Here is an 18,275-nt window from a genome sequence, read left to right on the forward strand (position 1 = left end):
CACCGAATGGCATAGTCAGCCAAATGGCTCATTTCTGCTCCTACTCTTATGTTGTATTGAATCGCTGCAGTCCACCCGCTGTAGATACATTGTTAGGGAGGGAGTTCCAGAATTCTGACCCAGTGACAGCGAAGAACGGTGATATTTTTCCAAGGTCAGGATGGTGAGTGACTTGGAGCCAATGGTTCCCATGCAGCCACTGTGCTTGGCCACCTAAATATTAGAGGTTGTAGGTTTGGAAGATGCTGTCTTGGTGAGTTGCTACAGAGCATCTTGTAAATAGTAGACACTGCTGCCACTGTGAACTGCTGGTGGAGGGAGTGGGTGTTGGAGGTGGTGGTTGGGGTTCCATAGAATATGGAGTGTCGGCAAACTGGATGGAGCACAAAGATGGGGAAATCTTGTCACAACTTTACAGGCCATTGGTGAAAGCTAAACTGCATTACAGGGCTGGATTCTCCAGCTCCCCCGTCGTGTGTTTCTCAGCTGTGTGCCATTCACTAGCGGCGGGATTGTCTATTCCCTCCGCTTGACAATGGGATGTCCACTGAAATCATCCCAAACCACCAGGAAACCCATGGGGGTGTGCTGCTGGTGGGAGAAGTGAATCACAACGCCCAAAAAATTCCGGCCACTGTGTATAGTTTGCCTTCCTTGATTTAAGGAGGGATATATTTGCCTTGGATAAAATTCAGATATTGTTAATTCAGTAGATTCCAAGGATGAATGGGTTATCTCGGAATGCAAGGTTAAGCATATTGGGCCTGTTACACATTGGAGTTTATGATACTGAGAGGTGATGTTATTGGGACGTACAAGACTCTGATGGGGCTGAACAGGGTGGATGCTGAAAGGATGGGCGGGATTCTCTCAGCCCATGCCGGTTCGGAGAATCGCCGGGCCGGGTGCGATTTGCGCGACACCGCCCCGACACCAGTCCGCCAATTCTCCGGTGACCAGAGAATCGTCGCCATTGGCGCCGGCATGGCCGGGGCCCCCACTGACGATTCTCCGCCAGGGATGGGCTGAGTGGCCGCCCAACAAAGCCCGAGTCCCGCTGGCGCCTTCACACCTGGTCTTACCCGGCGGGACCTCGTCATCCATCCTGCGGAGGGCCGCCTGTTAGAGGGGGGAGGGGTCTGACCCCGGGGGGGGGGGGGGTCCTCCACCATGGCCCGGCCTGCAATTGGGGCCTACCGATCGACAGGCCGGCCTCTCCAGGTGGGGGCCTCTTTTGCTCTGCGCCGGCCCCTGTAGCCCTACACCATGTTGCATCGGGGCTGGTGCAGAGAAGGAAGTTTCTGCGCATGCGCGAGTTTGTGCCGATCGCAGTGCCCATACGCAGACCCGCGGTGCCCATTTGACGGCGGTATCGGCAACTGGAGCGGCGTGGGTCGTTCCAGTGCCGCGCTGGCTCCGTTTGTGGGCCAGAATCGCTCCTCATAGCGGCTCGTTTACGCCGTCGTAAAACGCGAAGGCATTTACGACGGCGTCAACACTCTGCCGTGGGATGGGAGAATCCCTCCCCATGTGGGAGAATCTGGAATACTGGGCACACTTTAAGAATAAGGGGGTCTGATGGTGATGAGAAGACATTTCTTCTCTCAGAGGGAGGTTGATCTTTGGAATCTACTCCGGGAAGACATAATTTTAATTTACAAGGCAGTCAAAGTTTAAGGGAAGGACGTGCAGGAGAACCAGCCAAAATCTGACAAAGTTTGATCATATTGCATGGTCGAGCTGACTCCGGGGCCAAATAGAGTACTTCTGTTTTCAAATCGTGGGAGGAGCCAGCATCAGTATATACACAGCTCCTCCGCTCCACTTGCAGCAATGACTGATCAGCGCTGGTAGTTCAGGCTTCACAGGATGTGGGAGAAGCTGGAATACTGGGCACACTTTAAGAATAAGGGGGTCTGATGGTGATGAGAAGAAATTGCTTCTCTCAGAGGGACCTTCATCTTTGGAGTCTACTCAAGGAAGACATAATTTTGATTTTCAAGGGAGTCACAGATTCTGGGGGCCAAATAGCCTACTTCTGTTTTCAATCGTGGGAGGAGTCAGCATCAATATATAACAGCTCCTCCCCTCCACTTGCAGCAACGGCTGGATCAGCGCTGGTAGTTCAGGCTTCACAAACTCCGGGTTTGCGGTCTTGGGGTAAGTACCTGTTACAAAGACTGAACATACCGCTTGATGTGTGAGGTTCTGTCAAACACTGCTCCAGCATTAAGCTCTGTGCCGCCTGTTTGAACCGCAGCCTTTAACTTATGCCACCGAGGGCAGGACCAGGGAAAAGTCCGATTGTACAAAACGGTGTGACTGCTTCATTTAGTTTAGAATCACGCATTATTTTCAGGTATTATTTACAGAACCTATCTGGCCCTTGCATAACTCAAGAATTTTTCTTCCATGATCCAAGGCAACTTCAGTTGAATTACTCTCACACGAGGAAGCACTTTGTGATATCAGACCTGAACTCACATCTTTATTCTGCCACCCCCAGCAGGGGGCCGGGGCCGCCGAAAATCCCGCCCCCGCCATGTCCAGAATTCTCCCACCCGCAGAAAGTTGGCGTGCCGCCAATCCCGCCGCCCGCCTCGGAGAATGGGGGGGGGGGGGGGGGGGCCTGCGGGACGCTACGGGTTTCTGTGCTGCCGTTATTCTCCGGCCCGCGATTGGCCGAAGTCCCGCCGACGTGGCCACGGGTCACGTCGGCGTTAATCACAACAGGTATTTAACGGCGTCAACCAGTGCTGATGATTGACGCCGTTCATTGGGGAGGTGGGTGACAGGCTGCGGGGGGTGGGTTGGGGGGGGGCAGAGATCACAGTGCGGGTGCCGGTGGGTTGGGGGGGGGGGAGGGAGAGATCACAGAGTGCGAGTGCCGTTGGGTTGGGGGGGGGGGAGAGATCACAGAGTGCGAGTGCCGGTAGGTTGGGGGGGGGAGGGAGAGATCACAGAGTGCGAGTGCCGGTGGGTTCGGAGGGTGGGGGGGGGGGAGAGGGAGAGATCACAGAGTGTGGGTGCCGGTGGGTTGGGGGGGGGGGGAGGAATCACAGAGTGCGGGTGCCGGTGGGTTGGGGGGGGGGGAGAGATCACAGAGTGCGGGTGCCGGTGGGTTGGGGGGGGGGGGAGAGATCACAGAGTGCGGGTGCCGGTGGGTTGGGGTGGGCCTCTTTTGTGTAGTCACGCCGGGAGGCGTTGATTACGTCGCCCGATGTCAGTGGGTGACGCCGACGTGAATGGCGTAACGCCGCTGCGGGCCCGTTCGGGCCCGGAGAATATGCGATGTTCCGCGGGGCCCGACGCTGGAGTCATCAGCGACGTTTTTGCCGCCGGGTCCCGGGCGTCGCGACAGTCACCGGAGAATTTTGCCCCTGGTCAGTTTGTAGCTGTGCTCTTTTGTCCGGCGCAGTTAAAGCGAATTGGTCAATAATTAGGTTAAAGTGCCGGACGAAGGAATATTGTAATTGCATTCTTGTGATCTGATCATAACGAGGGAAATCTTACAACTAATAGCAAGATTCATTCTTGCAGATTTTCACCCAATCTAACAGCACAATCTGGCCACTGGGTGGCTCTGTGAACCACCTCTCTCAGCAATTTCTTGCCATCAACTCCCATCTCCAATTCAACACCAGGCAAAATATTTAAACTTAGCTTCACTCGGTATATTTTTAATTTTGCTTGTTTGAGGTAGTTTCAAAATGGTTTAAAAGTTTCCTCCTCCTTCTCGGCCTTCGCTAATCACCCGACTTCTGGGCTGCTAAAGAGATGTTCACCCTGTCCCCTATATGTTTTTATATCCATGTTTCTATGTTGTTTTTGTGGGACCTCTGCCTGTGTTTGGCATCTCGCTTCTCATTCTGTTGCGGATTCTTCTCAAATCAAGTGTCTGCCGATGTTGGGCTTCCAGGTGATCTTTTCCTCTCTTGGGGAAACTCTGCTGTTCATTCCCAGCAGCACCCTGCAAATTAAAATGCTCCCTAGGATGCAACTGTTATATCCGTGGCCCAGCTGCCATCCCCACCCTCCACCAGCCGCAGATACACATACCTCGGTGGGAAATGTTGTTGATCGGGCTTCTGGGGCACCATCTGGTGAGCACAACTGCTGATGATGCACATCGGGTGGAGGCAGGAAGCCCCAGGTGAGGCAGCAGTCGGAGATCTGCTGGATCCCTGGACCCAGCTGGGTCCCAGCCTGATGCTGCGCCCCTGGCACAGATTTACCCAGAGCTGATGGAGACGATAGTGAGCCGCCCAGATGTCAGCGTTGCTCCAGCAGATCTATAGCTGATTGGAGGACTCCCAGAGGTACTGGCGCAGGAGATGGCGCCGGCAATGCGTGGCACCGAGGCCAGCAGTGCTAAGGTGGTGACCACAGTGGACAGCCTGGTGCATGATGTCGGCACCATGAGTGAAGGTGTCCAAGGCGTCGCGGAGTCGGTGGCGGCCACGGCTGAGGGTCTCGCTGGGGGATGTCTCCCAGTAGCAGGCCGGCCTTGATGTGGTACCGCTCTCAGATGGGAATGGCCATGGTGCTGTGGAGCTTGTCCCAGTTGCAGGTGAACATGGCTGAGGCACTGTGGCGCATGGCCCGGGTCACTGGGAGATGTGTCCGAGTCACTGACGAGCATCGCCGAAGGGGTCGACACGATGGTGCGGACCATGGGGAAACACCACGGCGAGCAGAGCCAGATGATGCAGGGGCAGCCGGGGCCCCGAACCAGCTGCCCACCCATCCCAATGTGAACTCCATGGGCACCGACTGGAGTGAGGGGGCACTGAGTGCCAACCTGGGCCCGCCCCATGGGCAGCGACTGGAGTGAGGGGGCACTGAGTGCCAACCTGGGCCCGCCCCATGGGCAGCGACTGGAGTGAGGGGGCACTGAGTGCCAACCTGGGCCCGCCCCATGGGCAGCGACGGTGACTACCAGAACTCCCGAGTTCCAACCCCTGGGAATTCCAATGGTAGAGTTTAATCATTTAGCCCCCCCCCCCCAAAATAATTCAAGGATGAGGTGTTTGTATCTGTGGCAGGCTTTATCCCTCTGTTGTATGAAATAACTGATGGAATTTTAAATGCAAGACAAGACTTCCGTGGGTTTAAACTCATCGATGGGCAAATGCTTGGTCTATTATTTTCCCCTATCCACATACAACAGTGTCGAGCTGATATGTGGTGGAAACAAAAAAAATCTAATTTTAATATTTGAAAAAAATGGCAATGTATGGAATAAAAAACAATATTAATAAGGGTATAGTGTTTTTTTAAAAGTATTTTAATTCAAATTTTCACATTTTTACATTTAAAAACATAACATTACAAACAAAATAAACCCAACAGCCAACCACAAACCCACCGCCCCCTGTAACACCCAACCAACCTTTGCCCCCCACCCCCCCAGTAGTTGACAGTAACCAGCTCCCCGAAATGTCGTATAAACAAACCCCATCTTTTATGGAACCCCTCATTCGACATTTTAAAAAAAAATGTTTTTATTCTCCATTTTCACATTTTCCTCCAAAATCCACACCCCACCCCCGAACAGTAAACGGTAACAAATACAAAGTCAATCCCCTTAACAACAACAATGATCCCATCCTCCCACCACCCCAAACAACAGCCCACCGGTCAATATATGCATCCAATAAAATGAACCCTCCCACGGTGGAAAAAAAGACAAAGGACAAAAAAGAAGAAAGGAGTCCGGGACCGCCCATGGTCACCATAGAGTCCGCTCCCCGCCGCCCCTCCCCCCCAACAATCAACGCCGTCCAACCTCTGAAAGAGTGTCATACATGATACCCAAGAGTTGTAAACCCCCCCCCCCCCCCAACTCCTCCCGTCCACGCCTCTTGTAAAACTCCTCCCCTCCAACCTCGGTTCCTTCCCCCCAACTTTCCACCCCGGCTAGACCACCCGGACCCTGTTCTGCCAGGCTCCGATGGCCGCAGCCCCTCCCCCCTACCTCACTCCCGTTCACTGGCTGGCTTAAACCAGCCAGCGAGGAGGCCCCCACCCGGGTCCCTTTCCCCCTTACCCAGTCCTAGGAAAGCCCAAAAATCCCCTTTTAGCACATAAACCCCGCATATCCACCTACACCCCAAAGAGCCCTCACATCGAGTGAAAGTCCTCCCACTTCCCTTGTCGAAGTATATACAAAATTGGCTCTGTTGCTCGTTCTGGTGAGTGTGCTTTACACTCAAATGGCTCTGTTTTATTCCTTAGCTCTAGAGTCGCCAGGTATCCTTATGATACCACCACGAGGTTCAAGTTCAAGTTCAGATCAATGACTCAATACACCAATTAGTAAGGTTCAATCAAACACGTTTATTATTTACACAGTAAATCGATACTCATGCAACTAATACTAACGGACTAAACTATTCCTACCACTATAAGCCAATACTTATCTTCGATAAGGGAACCCACTGGATCAGGGAACAATGGCCTCTTGTTCTCTCCTGAGACTGCAGGCTTCCCAGTTGGTACGGGCTAAGGGGTCAGGGGTGTCTATTCTCGTAGGGAGCGTTGGTTGGACACTTACTTGTCGGTGTAGCTGTTGGCCAGGCCTCTCCTTCTCACGTTCAAGTTCTTAGAGAGCTGCTGCAAAGGTGTTCTGCTGGGAGGGCCGGCTAAGAGAGCGAGCTGGACTTGGGACCTGACCTTGGGCCCTTTTGGGCGGACCCCGATCCTACTGTCAATCGATTGGGTCTCATCCCAATCGATTGGTACGAATCCCCCAATACTGAGGCTGTCCCTCGATCGTGGGGCGGTTCTCCCTAACTGGTTTGTTTCCTTTTGTTTCAGACCCCGTTGGCGCCGGGAAGTCTGACCTACCATAGAATGTCCCAATTGTAGCTAATCGTTGTATCCATTGTTCCCGGGGATCGCTTCATTAATATGCAAACTGCTGGTTTAGGTGCTGTCTGCTTTCTTTGCAGCCAGAATACACATGAACTTCTGCAAACTGCTTGTCTCTTTATAATTGTCCAGTTTTCCCTGCAACCTTTGTAAATCACCATTTTGGGTCGGGAAGTGGCCAACTTCGGTGGCTACACCTCCTTTAACCCACACATCCGCACGCAGTGAAACAAAAAAGAAGAAAATAAAGTCCTGAGGTTACATCGGCACATGGCCATTTCTCAATTTCTCAGTTCTGCCACAGTCCTTCTGTCTTCGCAAACTCTTCCGCTGTTCCAAAATAAAAGTCCTTGATCTTATAAGTCACCCTCAGCTTCGCTGGACATACAATGCAACACTGCATGTTGCTAATGTACAGTGCCCTCTTCACCCTGTTGAACGCCGCCCGCCTCCTTGCCAGCTCCACCGTAAAGTCCTGGTATACACGTATACCAGCTCCAGCCCACTGCACCACCCGCTTCTGCTTGGCCCAGCACAGGACCTTCTTCACACTGTACCTACGGAAGCACAGAGTCACTACCCTTGGCGGCTCACTCACCTTTGGTACAGGCCTCCACGACTGATGAGCCCGATCCAGTTCATATCGGGAGGGATCCTACCCCTCCCCCAATAGTTTCACCAGCATCGCAGCAAAATACTCAGTCGGGCTCGGCCTCAAATTCTGTCACCTGGACCTGTTTTCCAGGTCTTCCATTTGCAGATCCTTTTTAATCTCCATCACCTTCCGCATCTCCTTCCCCATCGAGGTAAGTTGATCACCGTGCTGCAACACCATCTCCTCCACTTCCTTCAGCGCCTCACCTAGCGCCCGCACCTCCGCCACAGCACCCGTCACCACCACACTCAAAACCTCCCTCATCTCCTTCCTCATCACCTCCAAGTGTTTTGTAAACTGCCTTTCGAATTCTGGAGCCATCACCTTGGTTATATCGTCAGCCGTAGGCAATGCGGCCTCCCCTGGTGCTCCAGCCTCCATTTTCCTAGGTGACCCCGTGGTGACCTCTCCACTCCCTGACGGACCCTCAGCTGCCTTTTTAATGGCCGTCTTCTTGCTGATCCGGGACATCCTCTTCTGCTGTGCCTTCTGTGTGGCTTCTACGTGCCTTCTGCCTGCTTTATCTGCGTCCATGGAGCCTGGGAGCGGGCTTAAAGCTCCGACAATGCCGTTCCCGAACGGGAGCCCTCCGTTGCACGGCTGCCTCCCGCCCGCCGTCACCGGAAGTCCCTCATTCAACACTCTTAGAACGAATTTCACCTTTTCTAAGCGCAAGAGCTCCATTAAATCCCTCGCCACACTGTGCCACAGGGCGGAGTAGCTGACCCCCACCCCAACAGGACCAGCCTGCGAGTGATCAACAAGCCAAAGGCGAAAACATATTCGGGGCCTCACGGTAGCATGGTGGTTAGCATCAATGCTTCACAGCTCCAGGGTCCCAGGTTCGATTCCCGGCTGGGTCACTGTCTGTGTGGAGTCTGCACGTCCTCCCCGTGTGTGCGTGGGTTTCCTCCGGGTGCTCCGGTTTCCTCCCACAGTCCAAAGATGTGCGGGTTAGGTGGATTGGCCATGCTAAATTGCCCGTAGTGTAAGGTTAATGGGGGGATTGTTGGGTTACGGGTATACGGGTTACGTGGGTTTAAGTAGGGTGATCATGGCTCGGCACAACATCGAGGGCCGAAGGGCCTGTTCTGTGCTGTACTGTTCTATGTTCTAAAGTCTTACACCCCAAATATGGCTCCCAGGGGACAGGTCTCTCACCCCACATGCAAGATCACCGACATGGTGCTGAAGAATGACCTCCAAAGTTTCTCCAACTTCGTGCAGGACCAGAACATATGTATGTGATTGGCTGGGCCCCTCCCACACCCCTCACAAATATCCTCCACCCTTCAAACAGCCGGCTCATCCTCGACTTCGGCAGGTGCGCTCTGTGCACTACCTTCAGCTGAATCAACCCCAGCCTTGCACATGAGTGCAATGTTCTTGTCGGATGGCTTAATTTATTACAAGAATACTTGTCGCTAAAGTTATAAATGATTTATTTACTTTAAATGTGGTAAACTATCTGCAAAATAACCAGTGGAAAAAGAGTAAAATCATGCACAAGCAGCGTCTCTCTTTGACTTCCTCGAGCCAGTCTGAAGGGTCAGCTGACTAGCATTCACTTATGTACTATTGAGAGTCCTAGTGGTCAGTTGATGAATTACAACACAACCATGATATCACTACATCCCCTTTCCTTTGCAGAATAAATTAATACATTATCATCAGTATACTTACATGTGATATGAGTCTCTGAGTATTAATTTTTAAAACTGATTTAGCAACTATATATGTATCATATATATATATACATATATCTATATTTACACACACACACAAGCACAGCAAGTGTAAATAGTCTAAATCTACAAATTGAGTCGATCAGGTTTTCTTCCGACTCTGCGTGACTTTGCTGCTCAGAACTTGTGGATTCAATGTTCTCCATGACAGCCTGCTGAACTATTGGACACTACAGCTGATGTTGATTCTGACCTTCATTCACCATCCATCAGGTTGCTGTGAAAGTCTTCTCTGGTTTTCAAGAGTGCGCAATGATTTATTCTTAAAACTAACCCATCCTCTGTGCAATGTAGGAACGAGGTGCTACTTCTTCAAGTACAATGGCTTTTTTCAACGAATTGCTTAAATCTTCTACTCTTACAATGTCATCGCTAATCAGGTGGTAAAGTTCTAGACAGTCTACAATATAACTGCTTTTGTTTCTCTTTAATGTTTTGCATTTCCTGCAAACCACTGCATTCTCCTCCTTTTCCGAGTAGGGAAGTGTGATACGCAACCTACTATTCATGAGTAACTCTGCTGGCGATCTACCATGTGACAATGGTAACGCTCTGTAACTCGCAGGATATGGATCAGATTGGCTGTCCATTGCTTTCTTCAACAATTGCTTAACAATATGTGCACCTTTTTTCGGCCTGTCCATTGGCTTGAGGGTGCAATGGACACAATGTGACGTGATTGAAATCAGACGTGACGGCAAAGTGTTGCCACTCTTTACAATTAAAACAAGGACCGCTGTCACTCACGGCGACATGCGGGATTCTGTGTCGAGCAAAAATTGACTTGGTATGCAATATTACGCTGCTCGCTGTTATGCTGGACAGTAGAGCCATTTCGGGATAGTTTGAAAAATAGTCTATGATAAGTAAATAATCTTTCCCTCATAGGTGAAAGAGATCAGTAGCTTTGTTCTGCCATGGTTCCGTAGGTAAATCAGATATTTACTTAAGTTCTCTTGATTGCTTCCAACAATGTGTTTGGCATGTGTCACAACAAATGATCATTCTGTCAATACCCTGGTTTATACCTCCAGTAAACAGAGCCTCGAGGCTCTCCATATACATTTTACAATCCCAAGATATTCTTCGCATATCCTCTTTAGTACATCCTAGCGAAGAGATTGCAGTATAACTATAGTGTTCAAACGAAGTACCACTCCACTAATGATACTGAGTTCAGATCTTATATCCAGCTCCAAAATCTCCTCAGCCAACCACTGCCACTCCTCTCTGTCCACCTGAGCCTTAAACAAGATGACCTCGCCCCCTCACCACTGCTTTCAACGTTTCCCAAACCACTGACAGCGAAACCTCCCCTTTCCTATTGAACCCTACGTAATCCTCAATCACCTTTCCCCATTTTGGTACAGAAACTTGGGTCTGCCAGCAACCCCACATCCCAGCTCCATGCAGGCCTCTGAGCTGGCCCCTTCTCCTGGTCCACATCCACCCAATGTGGAGTATGGTCCGAGATAACAATCACAGAATATACCACCTTCCTCACCCCGAGCAACAGCGCCTTTCCCATAACAAAAAAATAAATCAATCCTTGAATACACATTGTGTACTGCTGAAAAGAACGTGTGCTCCCTATCCCATGGGTGCAGAAACCTCCACTGGCCCACCTTCCCATCTTCCTCATAAATGGAGCCAACACCTTCACCTCCCTTGAGGGGGGTCAGTGAACTCTGCTTGGACCGGTCCACGTTTGGATCCAGCACTGTAGTGTTAACTAGTGGATATCCAAACTTGATATGGCAGCCATCGTCCTCATAAATCCTATTCCGTCCCAATTCGGGGAGTATATGCTAAACAACACCACCAACCTCGCCTCTAAAGCACCTGCTCCTATAACGTACTTACCCCCCCTGATCAGCCACCAACACCTTCTCCATCTGGAACCTCACCCTCTTACCACCACAATCGCAACCCCCCCGGGTCCTGCTATCAAAGCCAGAGTTGAACCCCTGACTCACCCAGCCTTTTCGAAGCCACATCTGGTCCTTCACCCTCAGGCGGACCTCTTGCAACATCACCACGTTGGCTTTCAAACTCTTCAAATGCGAGAAAATTCTCACTCGCTTCACCGGTTCCCTCCAGCGCATCACATGTTCCACATCTCTCAACTTCCGCCCCTCCTATCAAGTATAGCCACTGCTCCTAGCCCTATCCAGCAGGCAGGAGCCAGCCCTGCCTCTCGTCACCGTCAGCCCCCTACCGTTCCCCCTTCCCAGAACCCCCCCAGCCACTTACTCTCTGAACCACCTCACCCAGTATTGTCGCCATCCCCCCACCAGTCACACCTCCCAGATCCATTGAAACCTGTCCATACAGTTTCCAATGACTGCGGCCCCTTCCCCCACCTCGCTCCCGTTCACTCGCCAACTCACGTTGGCTGGCAAGGTAGCCCCTGGCAGAGCCCTCTCCCCCACATTGAAAAAAACCCAACATCAACACACCCAAACCTTTCCAAGCTCCCAGCACAGTGCCATGGGCAGCACGGTAGCACAGTGGTTAGCACTGTTGCTTCACAGCGCCGGGGTCCCAGGTTTGATTCCCGGCTTGGGTCACTGTCTGTGTGGAATCTGCACCTTCTCCCCGTGTTTGCATGGGTTTCCTCCGGGTGCTCCGGTTTGCTCCCACAAGCCCCGAAAGATGTGTTGTTAGGTGAATTGGACATTCTGAATTCTCCCTCAGTGTACCCAAACAGGCGCCGAATGTGGTGACTAGGGGATTTTCACAGCAACTTCATTGCAGTGTTACTGTAAGCCTACTTGTGGCAATAAGGATTATTATTAATCCCTCAAACCTAAAAGAAACAAATCCCAACCAATCAGTACAAAGCCCCAAACCATCCCTTCCGAAATACAACTTAAGGCAGGAAAAAGAAACAAAAGCGAAAAGAGGAGACAAAACAAAAGAAAAAAAGATTATCACCACCAAAGTCCAAACTCATTTCAGTCCCCGTCCTTCAGCTTTCACAGTGCCTCAGCCTCCTCCGCCGTCTCAAAGTAGAAATCCTTGGAGTTGTGTGTGACCCTCCGCTTTGCCGGGAAGACCACCCCGAACCTCACATTGCTTTTATACAATGCCGCCTTCACCCGATCAAAGGTTGCCCTCCTCGTCGCCAGTTCCGCCGTGAGATCCTGGTATATCTGAATAGCAACGTCTCCTCACCTCATCTGCAGATTCAGCTTGGCCCATCTCAGCACCTTTTCCATCACCTGATAGCTGTGGAAGCAAACTATCACAACTCTCGGCGGCTTATTTAGTTTCGGCCGGAGCGACCGGTGAGTGCTGTCCAGCTCATAAAGGGAGGGGTCCTCCTCCTCCCCCCATCAACATGCCAAACATCTCCTCAAAGCACTCCTCAGCCTCCGGCCCTCCAGCCCCACCTTAGATTCTGCCTTTGTGACCTGTTCTCCAGGTCCTCCATTTCATCTCTCAGCCCTTTGTTACATTCCACCACCCTTCGCAGCTCCTCTCCCATCGAGGTGGACTGGTCGTTGTGCTGTGACCTTGCCTCCTCCACCCTTTTCAACACCTTTCCTTGTTCCCGCACTGCCATCGACGTCTTTGCCAAAGCCTCCTTCATCGGGGCAAGAGTCTCATGCACCCACTCCTTGAGTGAGGTAATCATCTCCTTGCGGTGCTTGTCAAAGTGCTTAGAAAACAACTACTCATACTCCCCGCACCATCACTTCTGCCCGCTTATCCACCGTAATGGACACGGCCCCACTCGACAAGCCTGCACCCGCCATCTGTCCACCCGCTGGACTATCCACCGAAATCGCTGGCGGACTTTCGCTCGCCCCTTTTTCCCATGATCCTTTTTCTGAATTTTTGACATCCTTTGACGTCTGGTGGCGGCCATGGTGTGAACGGCTGCAAATCTGGCAGCTCCCACTGGAGGCTGTTTTTTTTCGGACCTTTTCCCTGTTCGGAGGGTGGGTGTGAGGCTGAACAAGGTGTAGGGTTTGCCAGAGGGAAGTCTGACTCCACTGGTGGGACTGGTGGATGGATCCAAGGGCCAGAGGTGGGTCAAGAAGAAGGGAGCAGCTGGAGCAGGAGAATCTTAGTGCGCCATAACCTAAGATGGCGGAGTGTGTCGGGCCGGCGCTGATGACCCAATTAATAATGGTCAATGGACCAACTGATGGCTTTCTCAAATGAGAATTTCAGCCAGCAGAGGAGAGGGGCACATGAGGACTTAGCCAAGACGGTAGACCTGTTGAAGTCTGGGAATGACCGAGTGGAACAGAGGCTGGAGTACAAGGGTTAGGTCTGCCAGAAAGAGGAGGAGGCAGTGGGGGAGCACGTGGAGCAGGTGGCTTTGCTGGGAGTAATGCTAGATAACCAGAGGCAGCTGCAGAAGAAGGTGGAGGACCTTGATAATCGCTCCCGGAGGAAGAACCTGAGAATTGTGGGGATGCCTGATACACATCTCAAGATTGGGGACCAGTCAAGGCTAAGGAAAGGGTGATTAGGGTAGGTTTTCCATTCGGGATTGGATATGAAGACTCATGGAGTGGCGGTGCTGGTCAATAAGGGTGTTTGAGGTGGGGAATATCGTAGCGGATTCGAGGGGAGGTTTGTGATGGTAAGCGGGAAATTGGAGGGGATGCCAGTGGTCCTGGTTAATGTTTATGCCCAAATCGGGACAATGTGGAGTTTATAAGGCGAGTATTGGGGAAGATCCCGGACCTGGACTAGTGCCGGCTGATTATGTTGGGAGGGACTTTAACACGGTCATTGACTTGGGGAGGGACCAGTCGAGCTCAATATCGGAGAGGGTGTTGGCGGTGGTGAAGGAGCTGAAGGGATTTATGGAGCGCAAGTGGGGAGTGGAACCATTTGGGAGGCCGAGGGCGAAGGAGTTTTCACAAGGAGTTAGCACAAGTGGATAGCACTGTGGTTTCACAGCACCAGGGTCCCAGGTCCGATTCCTGGGGTCCCAGGTCCGATTCCTGGCTTGGGTCACTGTCTGTGGGGAGTCTGCACTTTCTCCCCGTGTGTGCGTGGGTTTCCTCCGGGTGCTCCGGTTTCCTGCCACAGTCCAAAGACGTGCAGGTTATGTAGATTGGCCATGATAAATTGCTCTTAGTGACCAAAAAGGTGAGGAGGGGTTATTGGGTTACGGGGATAGGGTGGAAGTGAGGGCTTAAGTGGGTCGGTGTAGACTCGATGGGCCGAATGGCCTCCTTCTGCACTGCATGTTCTATGTGCATAAGGTCTACTCGTGGATTGATTTTTTTTGTGGTGAGTCAGTACTGGCGGAGGTGGTAAACTCGGGATATTGGGCGGTTGTGATCTCAGACCACGCGATAATCAGGATCAGGAATCTTTTTACTCTTTTGTCTTAACCACACTTTCAGTGTTTATAAATAGTGTGTAAAATTTTATCCCAGTGAACATATTCAAGCGATTTTCTTTGAATCTGTTTCATGCTTTAGTTTTGATATTATTCATAAGGCTGAAACTATGTTCAAATCAAAATAGACGCTCAACGTTTGCCCCATTTCCACCAGTTGAGAAAATATACCTGTTTTGCTGATGTAGACTGGAAGTCACAGGGCTGGATTCTCCATCATTGGGACTATGTCCCCACTCCGGCGTCAAAACGGTGGAGTTTTACGCCTGAAGAACTTGGGTCAATGGGACACGAATTCTCAGCCCTGCAGGGGCTCCCCCTGGCTTCCAATCCGCCCACCCCCAACCAGGGCGTCCATGGACTGAGTCCGCAGCCATCAAGCGAGTATCCCGACTGGCTGGAGCACATTCGTTCCACGCCGACGGGACTTCGGCCGGTCAGGGGCAGAGAACGGCTGAGCGGGCCTGCGGCAGTGACCCCAGGTAGGTCCCCAGGCGGTGTGGCGTACTTCCCGAGTATGCCGCTTTTCGGGGCCTGCAGAATCGGTGAACCGACGCCAGTCCCGATTTCTTGCGGGAACGTGGATTCTCCTCCCCTGCGCCAACCGCGGTTTCGGTGTGAGGGTGCGGAGAATCCAGCTCTCTTGAAAATGTGTCAACAACTTTACTTCTTTGGAATTATGTACTTATCATGACTTAACTGGTTTAAGGACATTGTACTTCTCCATCATGATTAAAGGCCATTCTTTCTCCATATGTGTTAACTAGCTTTCTCGTTTTCAGTGCTAAATTCATAACTGATTTCCTGTGATGAAAGCGAGGCATTGTCAAAAGCTACTTTCATTGACTGTTGCGTTCCCACCGGTAGCAGTTCCGTTCCCACCAGTAGCAGTTTCGTTACATAGTTTTGTACGAACCCATGAGTCAAGTCTCCATGCACAAGAATTCATGCTTCTAGAAATGTGTAGATTTATGACATTTGCTGAATAAATGCCTCTTCAAGTAGTCCAAATTGCATCCACCTTACAAATTCTTGCCAGTGTCAAAGTTGCTGGATATTGTAACTTCAGCACAAATGTTGCAGATCAGACCCACACCACCACTGTCCTGGAATAATTCCCCCAGTTGCACACAAATCTTGCATCTAGATTGTTGAGATTCTGCTCCGACTATTTCACCTTTGAACTTGACGAAGCATCGCTTTCTGTAGGACTTCCCACTTTGTTGGTTATAATAATAATAATCTTTTATTTTTGTCACAAGTAGGCTTACATTAACACTGCAATGAAGTTACTGTGGAAAACCCCTAGTCGCCACATTCCAGCCCCCGTTCGGGTTCACTGAGGGAGAATTCAGAATGTCCAAATTACCTAACAGCACGTCTTTTGGGACTTGTGGGAGGTTGATGGTTGGCGTTCAATTAAACGTGGTTGTTAAAAGGCTACGGTTACTGAAACCAACAAAATCTCACCACACCCAACTGAAACACATTGAATTCAAATCTATCGATCTGTCTGTTAGAGCCCACTTTAGTTAAAAAATACCTATCTTGAACGGCTGTCAGTTATGTAAGGTTGGGTATCCTGCGTAAAATGGCAGAACAGGAGGAATGCAGCATTTTGATGATATGAGCACTTCCTGTATAAAAGATGAGCTCAGAGTTATACAGAACTGAATAAAGTTGTTGGGTGGAATTTTCTTGAAGGTTCCTCAGCTGGCGGAGAGCCAGAAAGAGGCACATAACGCCCCTTCTTGGTAAAACCTGCCAAACCACAAACCAATCAGGCAGTGGTGAGGCCATCAGTGTGCCCTTCCCCTGGAATCAAGACCCCAAGGGAGGGAGGGTCCTGACCAGCAAGAGCAACCAGCTAGTCAGAGGCCGGCAGCTCTTGTGTTCAGCAGTGATACTGAGAAAAATCTGGCTGCTGCTGGAAGTACAGGCACTTGAGTCCCAGTAATTCAGATCAACCAGGTCACAGGTAAGTAAATGAGGAAGTAATCTAGGGGTTCCTCCAGGTGGGGGACCGGTGGAACGGAGGATGCAGGGTTCATACCTGTCAACGGGCAATCCCTTCCCAATGTCCAGTTGTTCAATCAGGCACAGGATGCCTTTGATGTAAGTGCCCTCCCCACCCCAAAATTGATAAGGTGCCCAAAAGGTTGAAGTTGCCAAACATGTCACATGACGGGGCAGCATGGTAGCATTGTGGGGCAGCACGGTAGCATTGTGGATAGCACAATTGCTTCACAGCTCCAGGGTCCCAGGTTCGGTTCCGGCTTGGGTCACTGTCTGTGCGGAGTCTGCACATCTTCCCCGTGTGTAGGTGGGTTTCCTCCGGGTGTTCTGGTTTCCTCCCACAGTCCAAAGATGTGCAGGTTAGGTGGATTGGACATGATAAATTGCCCTTAGTGTTGGGTGGGGTTACTGGGTTGTGGGGATAGGGTGCAGGTGTTGACTTGGGTGGGGTGCTCTTTCCAGGAGCTGGTGCGGACTCGATGGGCCGAATGGCCTCCTGCACTGTATAATCTATGATCTATGACTGCAGGCCCCCCTACAACTGGGTTAATCCCAGGTATGGCAGGCGGAGGCAGATAAGTTGGTCATTAATTAAGGGACTCAATTGGCAGCGGGAAAGGATGTTTCACCATGGACCTTTCCACCCAGAAATTAATTCTGCCAGAGGCCACAAGGTAACAGGATTGAGGTACATCAGCCCAACTAATTAATGCCCTTCCCTCCTCTAAACCTGCCACCATAGAGAGAGCAGATGATTCGCCTGGTGAGGGAGATGCTCAGGAAAGACTGTTAACTACTCATTCAATAATTCTTAGAAATTATAGCTGACAGTCAATAGATATTGAGTTTCATATAAAACCTCTCCCATTCAAAAATTTGGGGAGCAGGTCGACTGTATTGATCCGCTGTGATTTTTCTCTGATATTTTGTTGCTCGTTCTGGGTGAGTGTGCTTAACACTCAATTTGGCTCTGTTTCGTTACTTAGCTCTGGAGTCGCCAGGTAATGTTAAGATACCGCCACAAGTTTCAAGATGAAGTTCAAAGCAATAAAACCATACACCAATTAGTAAGTTCAAACAACTGAGTTTATTATAATACAATTATAATAACTACCCATGCACACGCTAAGAGGATTAAACTATTCCTACCGCTAAATAAACAAATACTTGTCTCGAAGGAACTGCCGGATCAGGGAGGGCAAGGCCTCTTGCTCTGCTCTGGTCTGCAGACTTCAGGTTGGTACGGGTTAAAAAGGGGTCAGGAGTGTCTATCTCTGGTAGCGATCGTGAGACACTTACTTGCTGGCGGCTGCTGTCCCAAACCTCTCCTCTCTTTCGTTCAAGGTCTTCTTGGCAAAAGCTGGTCGAGGTGCTGGTCCACAGAGGAGGGCTAGTCAAGGAGAGAGGAGGGCTGGACAAGAAGAGCGAACTAAGTGTGGGACCTGTCTTTTATAGGTCCCATGGATCCGCGCCCCTTTGGGCGGACCCCTTTACCTGCTCGAAATCGATTGGGTCTCTTCCCAATCCTCGATATGTTTGAATCCCCCCAATACTGAGGCTGTTCTTTGGCTACTAGGCGGGCTTTCAGGTGCTTTGTTTTCGGACCCCGCTGGTG

The 18,275-nt window shown here is 50.9% G+C and overlaps 1 protein-coding gene across 4 annotated transcripts in view; it reads left to right on the forward strand.

Annotated features, from left to right (window-relative positions):
- The first annotated feature begins 1,867 nt into the window (after positions 1-1,867).
- The window catches only part of LOC119975688 (HEPACAM family member 2-like), an 89,727-nt gene continuing 73,319 nt past the window's right edge, over positions 1,868-18,275 (forward strand). For 2 of the 4 annotated variants that reach the window (XM_038815476.1, XM_038815477.1), the window contains exon 1: positions 1,868-2,160. The gene's annotated coding sequence lies outside the window, so the exon portion shown is untranslated. Of the gene's footprint in view, positions 2,161-16,567; positions 16,623-18,275 lie in introns of those variants that run through there. The other 2 variants (XM_038815473.1, XM_038815475.1) reach the window with 2 other exon arrangements.

Source organism: Scyliorhinus canicula, chromosome 13 (assembly GCF_902713615.1).
Source record: "Scyliorhinus canicula chromosome 13, sScyCan1.1, whole genome shotgun sequence".
NCBI classification, from domain to species: Eukaryota; Metazoa; Chordata; class Chondrichthyes; order Carcharhiniformes; family Scyliorhinidae; genus Scyliorhinus; species Scyliorhinus canicula.